This window comes from Mastigoproctus giganteus, chromosome 9 (assembly GCF_048544385.1).
Source record: "Mastigoproctus giganteus isolate SK-2022 chromosome 9, ASM4854438v1, whole genome shotgun sequence".
In the NCBI taxonomy this organism is placed as follows: Eukaryota; Metazoa; Arthropoda; class Arachnida; order Uropygi; family Thelyphonidae; genus Mastigoproctus; species Mastigoproctus giganteus.
This window is the reverse complement of record NC_143583.1, coordinates 83,806,301-83,818,467: the sequence shown is the minus strand read 5'-3', so window position 1 is coordinate 83,818,467 and position 12,167 is coordinate 83,806,301. Positions and strand designations below refer to the sequence as shown.

Genomic DNA, 12,167 nt, shown 5'->3' with positions numbered 1-12,167 from the left:
ATAGACTTAACTTGGCAGTCCTTTAATTTTTCATTGGAATACAGTTCAATAAAAAATAATCTATCGATTTTGAAAAATCTCAGACAAATCAATGTTAACCTGGAAACCTGAAAGCCACCACATCTAGTGGCTGCCAGGAGCAACACAACTGTAGTTTTACTGGGATTATTCCATTTAGTTGGCATTTTTTTTATTATTTTAAGCGAGCTTTTGTGTCAACACAACCATGTCCAGTACTTAAAGATGTCATGCATACTAGACGTTCATCTTTATCATTAAGGCAATCGGGTTTTTTTTATAAATCTCCATTCGTTTGAATATTTTATCTTATAAAAGTATTCATGCATAGCATTTTAACTAAATGGAGAGAAAAGAGAATATTTAGTTTTTTTTTGGTAATTATTTTTACTCCTGCTTACCATCATTAATTATTCTTGGTATGAAACAATACAACACAGAGTTAATGTTAATATTAACAAGTAACAAGTACATTAAGTTTAACATGTAGTTCATACAGTTAGTACTAATGCTTTGTTACAGTTTCCCTTGAACTTCTACAATATTGACATAAAATGTACATGTGCTATTTATTATGATGTTAATAGCTGTGTTAAATTAACAAAATTTTAAGCATGTATATTTAATTCCGAAAATGATTTAAATGAAAAGGGGACATGGAATAGGGATATTCATGTCAACCCCAGGGTCCTGAGCTGGATATCATCATTCTTCTCTTTCTTGATGATTTCCTTCTCTCTCTCTCTCTCTCTCTCTCTCTCTCTCTCTCTCTCTCTCTCTCTCTCTCTCTCTCTCAGGGTAACTCAGAATTTTTTTTTTTTTTTTTTTGTCTGGTGCAGCAAAAGCCTCAGGCTTCCTTGCACCATATAACTAATAATAATGATAATGTGTTATTGTGGCAGACCCCCCCATTAGTTGCTGTTGTACATCTTGTGAAGAAGCTTGTGCCAAAGCCAGCCATTTGTAGTGTAAGTGTAATGACATGCTCTGTTGTGTTGTCTGCCAGCACCTGGCTCTTAGCAGGTGAGAAGCAGCAATACCTGGTCACCGCATCCCATCCCCGCTACGTGGGGGCAGCCAAGATCTACTATCATCTTTTTACATCTACCTAGGACAAGTTGTAGACAGATGCCAAAAGAGAAGGAACGGAAGAAATACATGAGATAGGAGAAGTATGGGAACTGGGTAGGATTGGAATAGTAGTAGGAGAGTAAAGATTTCATCTCCAGCAGGTACCTTCAGTCTTCAAACTAGAAGTTAAAGCACATTATTTACACAGTTCATATCCTGAGGAGTGCTCCTGCTCCAAGGCAAGATCACAAATATATACCAAAACACTTTGATAGTATGAACCAGAGCTATGATGCACAACATGTTCTACGTTGATTTCAATATTTGTAGAAGAATAAGAGAAATTTACCTCAGTATGATACACAGAACACTTCCGTATGCTACTCTCCAGAAATTAAAATGAATATTTTAATTTCTGGAGAGTAGCATACGGAAGGGGGGATCCAACAGGAAAGGGAAGCATTAAAAACAGTCAACAGCAAGAAAATAGCAGAGAAAAAGTAGGAGAGTAAAGATTTCATCTCCAGCAGGTACCTTCAGTCTTCAAACTAGAAGTTAAAGCACATTATTTACACAGTTCATATCCTGAGGAGTGCTCCTGCTCCAAGGCAAGATCACAAATATATACCAAAACACTTTGATAATATGAACCAGAGCTATGATGCACAACATGTTCTACGTTGATTTCAATATTTGTAGAAGAATAAGAGAAATTTACCTCAGTATGATACACAGAACACTTCCGTATGCTACTCTCCAGAAATTAAAATGAATATAATATTAACGCAAAATGATTACAGTAAAAAATAATAAATTGTGCCAAGAAGTTTTATTTTTCTTATTAAATGCTTTACATTCCTTACCTGTTAAATACTGTACATTCCATTAGTTGATATATACAAAACACTATGTCCTGGATAAACTTTCATGATTGTATTCTGCTGAAGATGTTTGCTGTTATAGTCTATCCTCTTTATATATTTTTATATATATACAGCCACTCCCCGACTTAAGTAAGGGTTGCGTTCCGTGGAACTTTGCATAAGTTGGAATTTCCCTAAATGCTTATGCAGCACTCACAAATTTGATTGAAGCAAAAAAAGAAATGTTCAATGAACATGTAAATAGAATTATTTATTCAATTTTTTTTATCTCATGCACAGGAAAAATTACAAAAAGAAAGAGGAGACTGGCATAATGTGAGCAAGTTTTACCTTTCGAGCATCATTGCCAGAATTAACTCTCCAGCTGATAAGCACGCCGCTGCGGAAGCTAAGGGCTGTGGAGCTTAGAAGGGGTTTTTTCCAACTCATCACAAAATTTCTCTGCAGCTGCAGAATCGGCACTGGCAACTTCACTGCATATTTTAATGTTTTGGAAACCAAACCTGCTTGAACCTATTAAACCACCTGTTGCTTGCCATGAACTTGGGTTGGGGTTTGCCGTACTTATCTTTAATATCTTCATAAATACTTGTTGCTTTTGCTTGAATGGCCATTATACTCGGGCACTTGCTTCTGAATCTGATTTTCGATCCATATTATTAATAGCTTTTCCATCTTTGATATAGCATCTGAACGCTGTTTTGTGATCACTGTTGATCTTAAATGCTTTGATCCTTTAACATGTTCTTTTATACATGCACTGTCCCTTAAAATAGTATTCACTGTTGAAGAAGCGAGACCTAATTCTGTGCAATAGATGACAAACTTTGTCCTGCTTCGTACTTCTTAATTAATCATCTTCATTTCTAAATCAGTTTTGTTTCGTTTCCTAGCACTGCCAGCACTAGCACTTTCCTTTGGTCCTTTTCCTTTCACCATTGTAATAAGTATATAGGAATGAAGAGAAGGTTCTGAAAGTTTATTTGTCTTTGATATAATTGAAGATTTCAGTGAAGGGGAACTCATTTCACTATAATACTGTAACGTAAAAACCCACAGAATTCCAGTTATCAGTATTATCACAAATGCAATAAGATTGAATTTACTACCCATTTATAATAGATCGCACTAACAAAAAAATTCCAATAAACCAGAAATGCAAATTGTTTTTATTGTTTTATGGTCGTGACCTCCAGAAATTAGCATTAGTAGAGGCATACGATGCAAGAAATGAAGCTGATGCAGCATCAGCCAAAAAATACCCCTCCCATTTCACCCCTCCATCCATTCCAAATGCCTGTCCAGCTCAGCCTTAAATTTATTTAGGCTATCATCTTCCACAACAAAAGATGGAAGTTTATTCCACCAATCAACTACCTGCTGGCTAAAGGGAAATTTCTGCACATCTGTTCTACAACTATGTTTCCTCAATTTGAAACTGTGCCCCCTTAGGTTCTTAGTGTGAGCAAGAGGAAGAATCCCATCAGCGTTCAGCTTGCTAAACCCATTGAAGGCCTTATACACCTCAGTCAGATCACCTCGCAGATACCTACTCTCCAGGCGCTGCAATTTGCAGAACTTAAGCCTTTCTTGGTAAGGGCACCCCTTTGTTCCCCTCACCAATCTTGTTACCCTTCTTTGTACACATTCTAGCAACCCTACATCCTTCCTAAAATGAGGCCTCCAGACCTGTACACAGTACTCTAGGTGTGGCCTGACCATTGCCTAGTATAACTGGATAATCACCTCACTATCCCTGCTAGCAAAATTCCTATATATCATTGACAACACTCCATGACCTGCCCTGGCAGCCTGTCTGCACTGCTCAGTGAACTTCATATTTGACTGCACAATTACCCCCAGGTCTTTTTCGCTTCCCTGAGTGTAGTACCACACAGTTGGTATGTTTCTCTTTGGTTATTGCTACCCGTATGCAGTACTTTGCATTTGTCAATGTTAAACTTCAGTTGCCACTTCTCAGCCCATTTTCCCAACTTATCTATATCCAGTTGGAGTAGCATACTGTCGTTAACAACCCTGCCAACCTTTGTATCATCTGCAAACTTGGACACTAAACCTGATATACCTTCATCGATATCATTGATAAATACTGGAAACAACAATCGGCCCAACACTGAACCCTGGGGAACTCCACTAATAACATTTGTCCACGAAGAGCAGTGTCCATTGAATACCACTCTCTGTCATCTCCCACTCAACCATCCCTTTATCCATTATAGCAACTTACCCTTAATGCCATACCTCTCCAATTTGTATTCCAGTCTTCCATATGCAACAGTATCAAAAGCTTTCCTGAAATCCAAGTATATGATATCAAAATTATTTTTGGCATTCAGTTCCTTTGTGACCACATCATAGTATCCAATCAAATTGGCCAGACAAGACCTCCCTTTAACAAACCCATGCTGTGTCTTAACTATTACTGCAGTCTTGTCTAGATGATCCCGCAATGCTTCTTTAACCAGTGATTCCATTATTTTGCCCAGAACACAAGTAAAACTAACAGGTCTGTAGTTACTTGTGTCACCTTTTGTGTTTTAGTAAAATATCACAGAGGCATTCAAAATTGATTCTTATAACAGAACATATAATAACGATGAAAGTGTAGTGCGATTTCCATTATAAAAATAACCTTTTAGAGAGATAAAAAGCTTAGTTATATAACGAAAATTTCAACTTCCAAGGTCTGGAACAAATTACCAAAAAAAAAAAAAAAAAACAATGTGTTATTGGGTTCACATTATGATATGTTCATGATACCTCCATTTATTCCTACGGGATGCAAAATACGTTTCCACGATTTTTTTTTAAGTTTACACTGGCCAGCCAAAACTTACGTAAAGTAGAATTTCCGTGAATCAAGTATTAAGTAAGCTGGGGAGTGGCTGTATTTTATTTATATATGTATTAATTTTTTTTCCTAGTTCTGCCACAAAGTGCTCTAATTAGGCAAAAAAAAAAAAAAAAACTCCTCTCTCTTGTATAATCATTTGTAATTGGTGGACTTTGGATTATATGCAAATGTATATTGTGACCATTGTAGTCATTAGTGCATATAACACAAATATTACAAGCAATATTGCAAAATAATTAACTTCATTTTAGTATTCATTCTCATGCTATTGGCTACATTGGATGAAATGCCAAAAATTAAATCTGTCAAAAAACTGTATGGAATTGTGATTGCCAATCAGGAAAATATTTTACTATATATGTCATTATTGTGTTCTGTGTTGTTTGCAAAAAGAACGTTTCATGCAAGGAAAAAATTTGAGATCGATCAACATGTGAAAAATAGCATTTCATATTATGGCCAAGCAAAGGAAAAGAAAGGAAAAATTTCCAAATCAGTCATGTTAAACGAACCCATGTATTCAAAAGAAGAGAAAAGTGATTTTTCAAAGGCCCTGGTAAGCAGCAATATCCCTTTCGATAAGTTAAACAATCTAGTCAAGCAATTGTTGAAAAATATTGTATAAGTTAAAATTGTCCAGATGAATCTACCTTAAAGAATTACCTTAATACTATTTATGATGACATTATTCATGAAATTCATCAAGGTATTAGAGAAAACTACATTTGGGATGTCTGTTGACGAAAATTACAGACATTTGTGGCCTCTATATTGCCCATTTTATAAGTGGAAAATTAGACACTCATACATTGTGTCCATAATTACTTACTTGTAAAGCCCTCAAAAAAGTCAATTACTCTACAATGGCAAGATTTTTCTCTGCAGATATGGCCAGAATCGGCCCATAGCAAAAGAGTGCATTTTTGTTAGTGACTGTTTTGTATATGGTAAAAGCCACTACTGCTTTACTAGTTTTCTGTCCTAATCTAATCCATGTTACTTACTCAGCCCATGGCTTACATAGGTTGACAAAGGCAATTCAGGAGAATTTTGGTGAAATTAACAAACTTATTTCTAGTATAAAAAAGATTTTGTCAAAAGTGCCTTCGAGATTATCAATTTACAGAACTATGCCAGTTACTCTTCCTCTCCCATCTAAACATGTTCTCACAAGATGGGGAACATGGTTACAAGGGGCATCATTTTATGCTAAAAATTTATTCTGTAAAAGAATTTGTTGATTCCTTGAATAATATGCATTCAGCAGCTATTAGTATTGCTGAGACAGTGCTTTCTGATTCTTTGGGTAGAAAACATTTATTGTTCATCGAGATCCATTTCAACTGGTTTCTTAGCTGTATAATCGAACATGAAATGTGGGGACTTTCTTTGAGCAGCACAATTGGAGGGATGGAAAAAGTTGAATTGAAAATTTCAATTGTTCCTGGAAGCATAGGAGAAAAAATAGGAAAATACAATGTTTTAGAAAAGAACTTGGGATTCACACTTTAAGAAAAAATAGATGAATTTATAAATGGGAAAGTAAATGAACTTCTATTTCAAGTAGAAGCTTCAACAGCTCACATTTTTAAATATAACCCAGTCATTTATGTAGAAGTAGAAAGGTTATTGTCTGCATATAAAAAATGTTCTTGGACAATAAATGCCATAAATTTGCAATGGACCACTTTGAGAAATATATTATTGTGTATTGTAACAAATATTATTCCAGGTGTGAGTTTGAAAGGAAAGTTTTTCATAAACAGTTTTATTACTTTAACATGTTGAATACAAATAAATTGTGGTTTAATTAATTGTTATAAAGAAGTAATAAATGTAAAATTTGCAGTGCATATTTGACCTGCTTTTTAGTGCATGTAATCTGATATATAGTAATTAGCCAAGCAAAATATGTGCAATTTTCCATGAAAATATTACACTGTGAAGAAATGAACCCATTTGGCTCTATTTAGATAGTGTTTTTTTTTTTTTTTTAAGTAGCTTGAAATTGCTGATGCTTGATTCCTAGAATTTCCTCCAAACATCCTTTCTCAGAAAAGGTGCTTGCCAGTTTATGGGTCTGAACTTACTTAGGGTGCTATGGCATCCATGGGCACCATGTTAAAGAATCTGATACCAATATTACAGAGAGCAGTATGGTACCCTGTGAACCACCAGTGTCTCAGCGGCACCTCCATAGCCAGGTGGGCAGGAGCAGCAGTGCATAGCACTCGCTTCTTGATTGGACCGGGGTTCGAGCCCATGACCACCAAATACAGAGGATGCGTAAAGGTCAGGGAACAACCACCTCATATTCCCTGAGCAATATGGCCTTAGTTGCTAATGCTCCTAAAAATCAAATAACAACAGTGTCTCAGCATCAAATGTGAGTGACTAGGAGAACTGGTGAAAGGAATCGTCCTGCTTCAAGATGACATGCATTGTCATGCTAATTTAAGCCTTACTTCAAAAAATATACTGGTAGACTCAAATGCCCTATACACAGTCCAGTTTCTTCACGTGTTTTTTGCCCATTAAAAAAAAAAATTTAAAGGTATTGTTCAGAAATATAATCTTTAAAGTAAGTACTTTTGATAGTATGTATTTTAAAGATAAAAAAACCTATAAAACTCTTGGTTTTATTCAAAGATTCTTTTCAATTTAGTGTAATTTTAATTTCTTTTCATTTTTCTCTGCATAATTTATGCAACAGATGCTGTGATTTTTTCCCCCCCCAGTAAGTGCTAATTTGCAATAATAGCTATAATAGCTACTTAATTTGTTTTTTGAAGCTACTACATTATGTCATACTTATATATATTTTTTTATTATTTTTTTTTTTTTTTTTTTTGCATTTGTTGGTATGAAGTGGCTTTAGTACATATAGAAAAAGAAAAGCAGACATAATTTAATTTAAATAATTAAATTCTTGCACTCATATTTAGGCTGTCAAGCTTTCAGTTCTCTAAATTTATATTATTAATTCTTTTATTTCATCTTCTGTTTTGTAGGCTTGGTCTCAAAAGAAATTGCAGACAACAAAAAAAAAGACGTTTTCTAAATCAGTAATTCCAGCATGTCAAATAAATATTGACAGTTAGAGGGACTGTTTTCTCTAGAAATTGATTGCAGCATATGAAAATGTGGATTTGAGCTGTGTGCACACCAAATTGATCGAAAGTTGCGTACTGTCCACTAAATTTGGTATACTTATCAACGATCCAATCAAGAGGCAGACACTAGTTTATTTAATATCAAAGTTTACCTTTTTTTAAAATACTGTTTTTCACTACCTGTAGGTACTTTCTGCAATCAGATTAGTTTAGTTGTGAATGTAAAACATAACCTAACCTTAATAAAATTTATGCTTCACTACTTACAATAAAAAATATTTATTATTATTTCAATTATAAAAATTAATATTATACTTCCCCTAAAATGCCTAAAAGGAAGTTCATGTTTACAGAAGAGATGAAAAACAAATTTCCATGTTTTGTATCTGGCCGAGAGGATCGGGAAGCTGAATGTAAAGTTTGCAGAATGGGGACATATGTTTCAGTAGCCAATAAAGGGGTTGGTGATTTGAAGCATCATTGAAACTGAGAAGCACAAGAAAGCAGTTCAGTGTGAGGCCTCTTTGGGAAAGTTTACAGATTGTTTTGTCAGTTATCGGTAAAATAGAATATGATCTGGCTGCTGCACAGGGTACCTTTGCTTTTCACACTGTTAAACATCATAGTAGTTACAAATCAATGGATTGCACAACTGTCATGTTATAAAATGTATTTTTTGATTCTGAGATAGCAAAAAGATTTTCCTGTACTAGAACCAAGACAGAAGCCATTGTAAACTTTGTAGTTGCAGATCATTCTCTTAATGTTACTGTAAAAACTTTAAAAGAAAATAAAATTGCATACTGTGGGGTTTCAACTGATGGAAGTAATTATGGTTCTGAAAAAATTTTCCCATTAATTATTTAGTATTTTGACGTAAGTAAAGGAGGATTACAAACAAAATTAATTCAATTACAGAAGATGCCTAACGAGACTGCAGATACCATTTCTACGTATGTTAAAGAAACTCTTGAAAAAAAAAATGGTTTGTGTGAAAAATGTATTGCATTCACTGGGGACAATTGCAATACAGTGTTTCGAGGACTGAGACGAAATGAAGAAGGGAATGTCTTTGCAAAATTAAAGAAATTGTTGCATAACAAGACTTTGATTGGAGTGGGCTGCCCTGCACATATTTTGAACAATTGTCTTCAGAATGCCGCAGAACTTTGGGAAGTTGATGTAGAGAACATTGTTTTTAAAATTTACCAGTATTTTCATAATTATACAGTCCGGACTGAAGAGCTTAAGGAATACTGTGAGTTTGTTGAGATTGAATATAGACAGCTCCTTTCTCACAGCAAGACGAGATGGCTTTCATTATTTCCAACCATCACAAGGCTCATAGATATGTTTCCAGCTTTACAGGCTTATTTTCTGTGCCAAGAAAAACCTCCCATTGTGATTAAAAGGTTCTTTGAAAATGGATTTAGTGAGATTCATCTCTGGTTCATGCAATCACTTATGAGTGTATTCCATACGCACATACAGCGAATTGAAAGGGAAAGTAACTCAGCTGCAGAAGTGCGAGATGTCTTAGTCTCAGTGAAAGAAATTATCTCGGAACGGATGGATCACAACTTCATGCCATTAAGAGTAAAGGAATGCTATACAAAAAACATGATGAAGGACTTGTACTTGGATGTGGAAAATTTTCTAGTGATACAAAAAATCTGTATAGAAATTGCATAGAATATTTAGATAAGTGGCTTCACCATATGTAATCCATTTCCTGTTTTATTTGGATGAAAATGGATGCAGTACCAAGCTGGAACGATGTAGAATGTTCTATTTCCTACTTGATTGACAAAGGGGTAACAATTGATGATGTTAAGTGTTTTGATCAATTTAACAATTTGAAGAAAGTTTTTGAGGGTCAAATGAATAATAAAGACTTTAAAAACATGCTTATACATGAAAAGTGGGCCAAATATTGTAGTTATTCAAAAAATATTGAATTCCATTCAGAATTGTTGAAAATGCCCAGTTTTTATTTGCAATTCCTCCTGACAATGCAAATGTAGAGAGAGTATTCTCTCTAATGCAAAGTCAATGGACGAAAGAAAGGAATAGGTTAAATGTCAATTCTGTAAAAGGTATTTTGTTTTTGCAGTACAATTTCAATCATATGTCATGCGTTGATTTTTACACATTTGAGAGGCAATTCAGAGCTATTGAAAGAAATAATTTCTCAAGACATATGAATGTACTAATCCTAAACATCAGTAAATGTGGTTTACATTGTCTTTATTTTATTATTTGCATAATATATTTGTCCCCTCTTTTCTGTCCTCTTTTTTTAATCCAAGATGAACTTTTTGTCCTCTTTTATTTGCCCCAAAACATGTAAATGTCCTCTTTTTATGAGTGCAGAAGATGGTAACCCTAATTGAACAAGCTCAGCATTGAGCTTGCTCAATCCATTAAACATGTCAATCAGATCACCTTGCAGGTGCCTAGTCTTCAAATGCTGCAATTTACAGAAATGAAGCCTTTCTTGGTAAAATCACCCTTTTGTTTCACCACCAATCTTGTTGCCCTTCTCTGCAACTGTTCCAGTAGGTCTACATCCCAAATTGAAACCTGCAGAACTGTGTGCAGTACTCGAGATGCGACTTAACTATTGCATTGTACAAAAGAATAATCACCTCCTTAACCTACACCAGATGTAAAAGACCCGACTTCGAATTTGTCAGTGAAGTGAGTATTTTTTATTTTTTTTATTTATTTTATTTTATTTTTTTTGTTCACTACATGGCTGAGTTGGTCTCAGGCGATGGTAACATGATTTTTTTTCCGGAAACTTCAGCTTTTCGTCCAGTTCTATCCAATTGATCCCCCCCACCCCACCCCCAATTGGATATTGGTTCTATTACAAAATACACCCAATTGACAGATATTTATACGGAGCAATATGGCCTAAGTTACTGAAGCAACTAAAAGTCTTTAACAAGCAACCAATCTTTTATCTGTATGAATTTAGGTTCGTTGTTGAATGTGTTCGTTCGTATACAAAGTATCAGGTCTTGAAATGGAAGTTTTGTTTGAATTTGCATGAATAAGTTTACAAAACAATAGGAAATTTTCCATATATAAGTGTGCCATCATCTTTAAAATTTAAGAGATACCAGAAAATGGAGGCAGGAAGAAGTCAAGTTGAAGTGGCTGTACATGATTTCTATTGTTATAAGTTGACCGAAATCTGTTACAATATATACAACTCTGTCTCTCTCGAAATTCTGTTGATAATGTCAACAGAATTTCGAGAGAGTCATTATCAGTATATGTCAAGTCCAAGCAAGACAGCTTGTCTAGCATTACCACTAAGCATCATAGAGACAACAGAGTGCTTCCCGAGCCCTCGTGGGTAGCATAGTTGGTAGGATCGCCATCCTCCCCACACCAGGTGGAAAAGACCTGAGTTCGGATACCATCGATGACGGAAGGAATTTTTATGGGCCTTTTCACAACTTGGCTGAGTTAGTCAATCTCAGGCGAGGATAGCATGGGTTTTTCTTCCGGAAACTCAAGTTTTTCGTCCAGCAAACAGAAAATCGACCTCAGAACACACACAATTTCCAGAAAATATACACGGAGCAACATGGCTTTAGTTGTGAATGCTCCAAAAAACCCAACAACAAGTGCGTCCTTAGAAGGGTGTTTATTCACGTCAACCAGCTGTGTGGTTTTCCTTTACTCCTGCACAAAAGGCCATTTGTGCTAACATCAAGTCGGCTGGACTCGGGAGCGATAGGTTTTTGTCACTTCAGTAGGCTCCTCTACGTGCTCATCTTAGAGAAATGGAGAACTAATTTTCAACGTGGGAAAAAAAAAAAAAAACATTTTATTCATGTGATGGTTTTGGTTTGATAGAATGGGGCAGAGTCACTGCTGAAGACATTCAATCCCAGGAGTACTTCTCATGTCTGCAATGTAATGAGATGAGATTCTTTTTTCATATGCATTCGAACATTTGATGAATTGCTCTTCGAGAGAAATTCATCAAATGTTCTTTTAATGGATGATCATTCATGTCCTCACAGAGCTTGCTTATTGAACCACTATCTTCTGTTTGAAAGTGCAAAGACCATCATATAAGGCCACCCAGAAACTCATCTCGTGTAATATGTTAAAAAAAAATTGCGTGTGATCTTGGGTCAATCGATATGCCCGAGTTTCCAGAAAAAGAAACCTTGCTGTTCATGC

General features: G+C 35.2%; 1 long non-coding RNA gene across 1 annotated transcript in view; it reads left to right on the top strand.

The window, feature by feature from the left end:
- The window catches only part of LOC150080506 (uncharacterized), a 55,594-nt gene extending 47,507 nt beyond the window's left edge, over positions 1-8,087 (top strand). The window contains exon 3 of the long non-coding RNA XR_016547425.1: positions 7,860-8,087. This is a non-coding gene — a long non-coding RNA (uncharacterized LOC150080506). The remainder of the gene's footprint in view (positions 1-7,859) is intronic.
- The last annotated feature ends 4,080 nt before the right edge of the window (positions 8,088-12,167 follow it).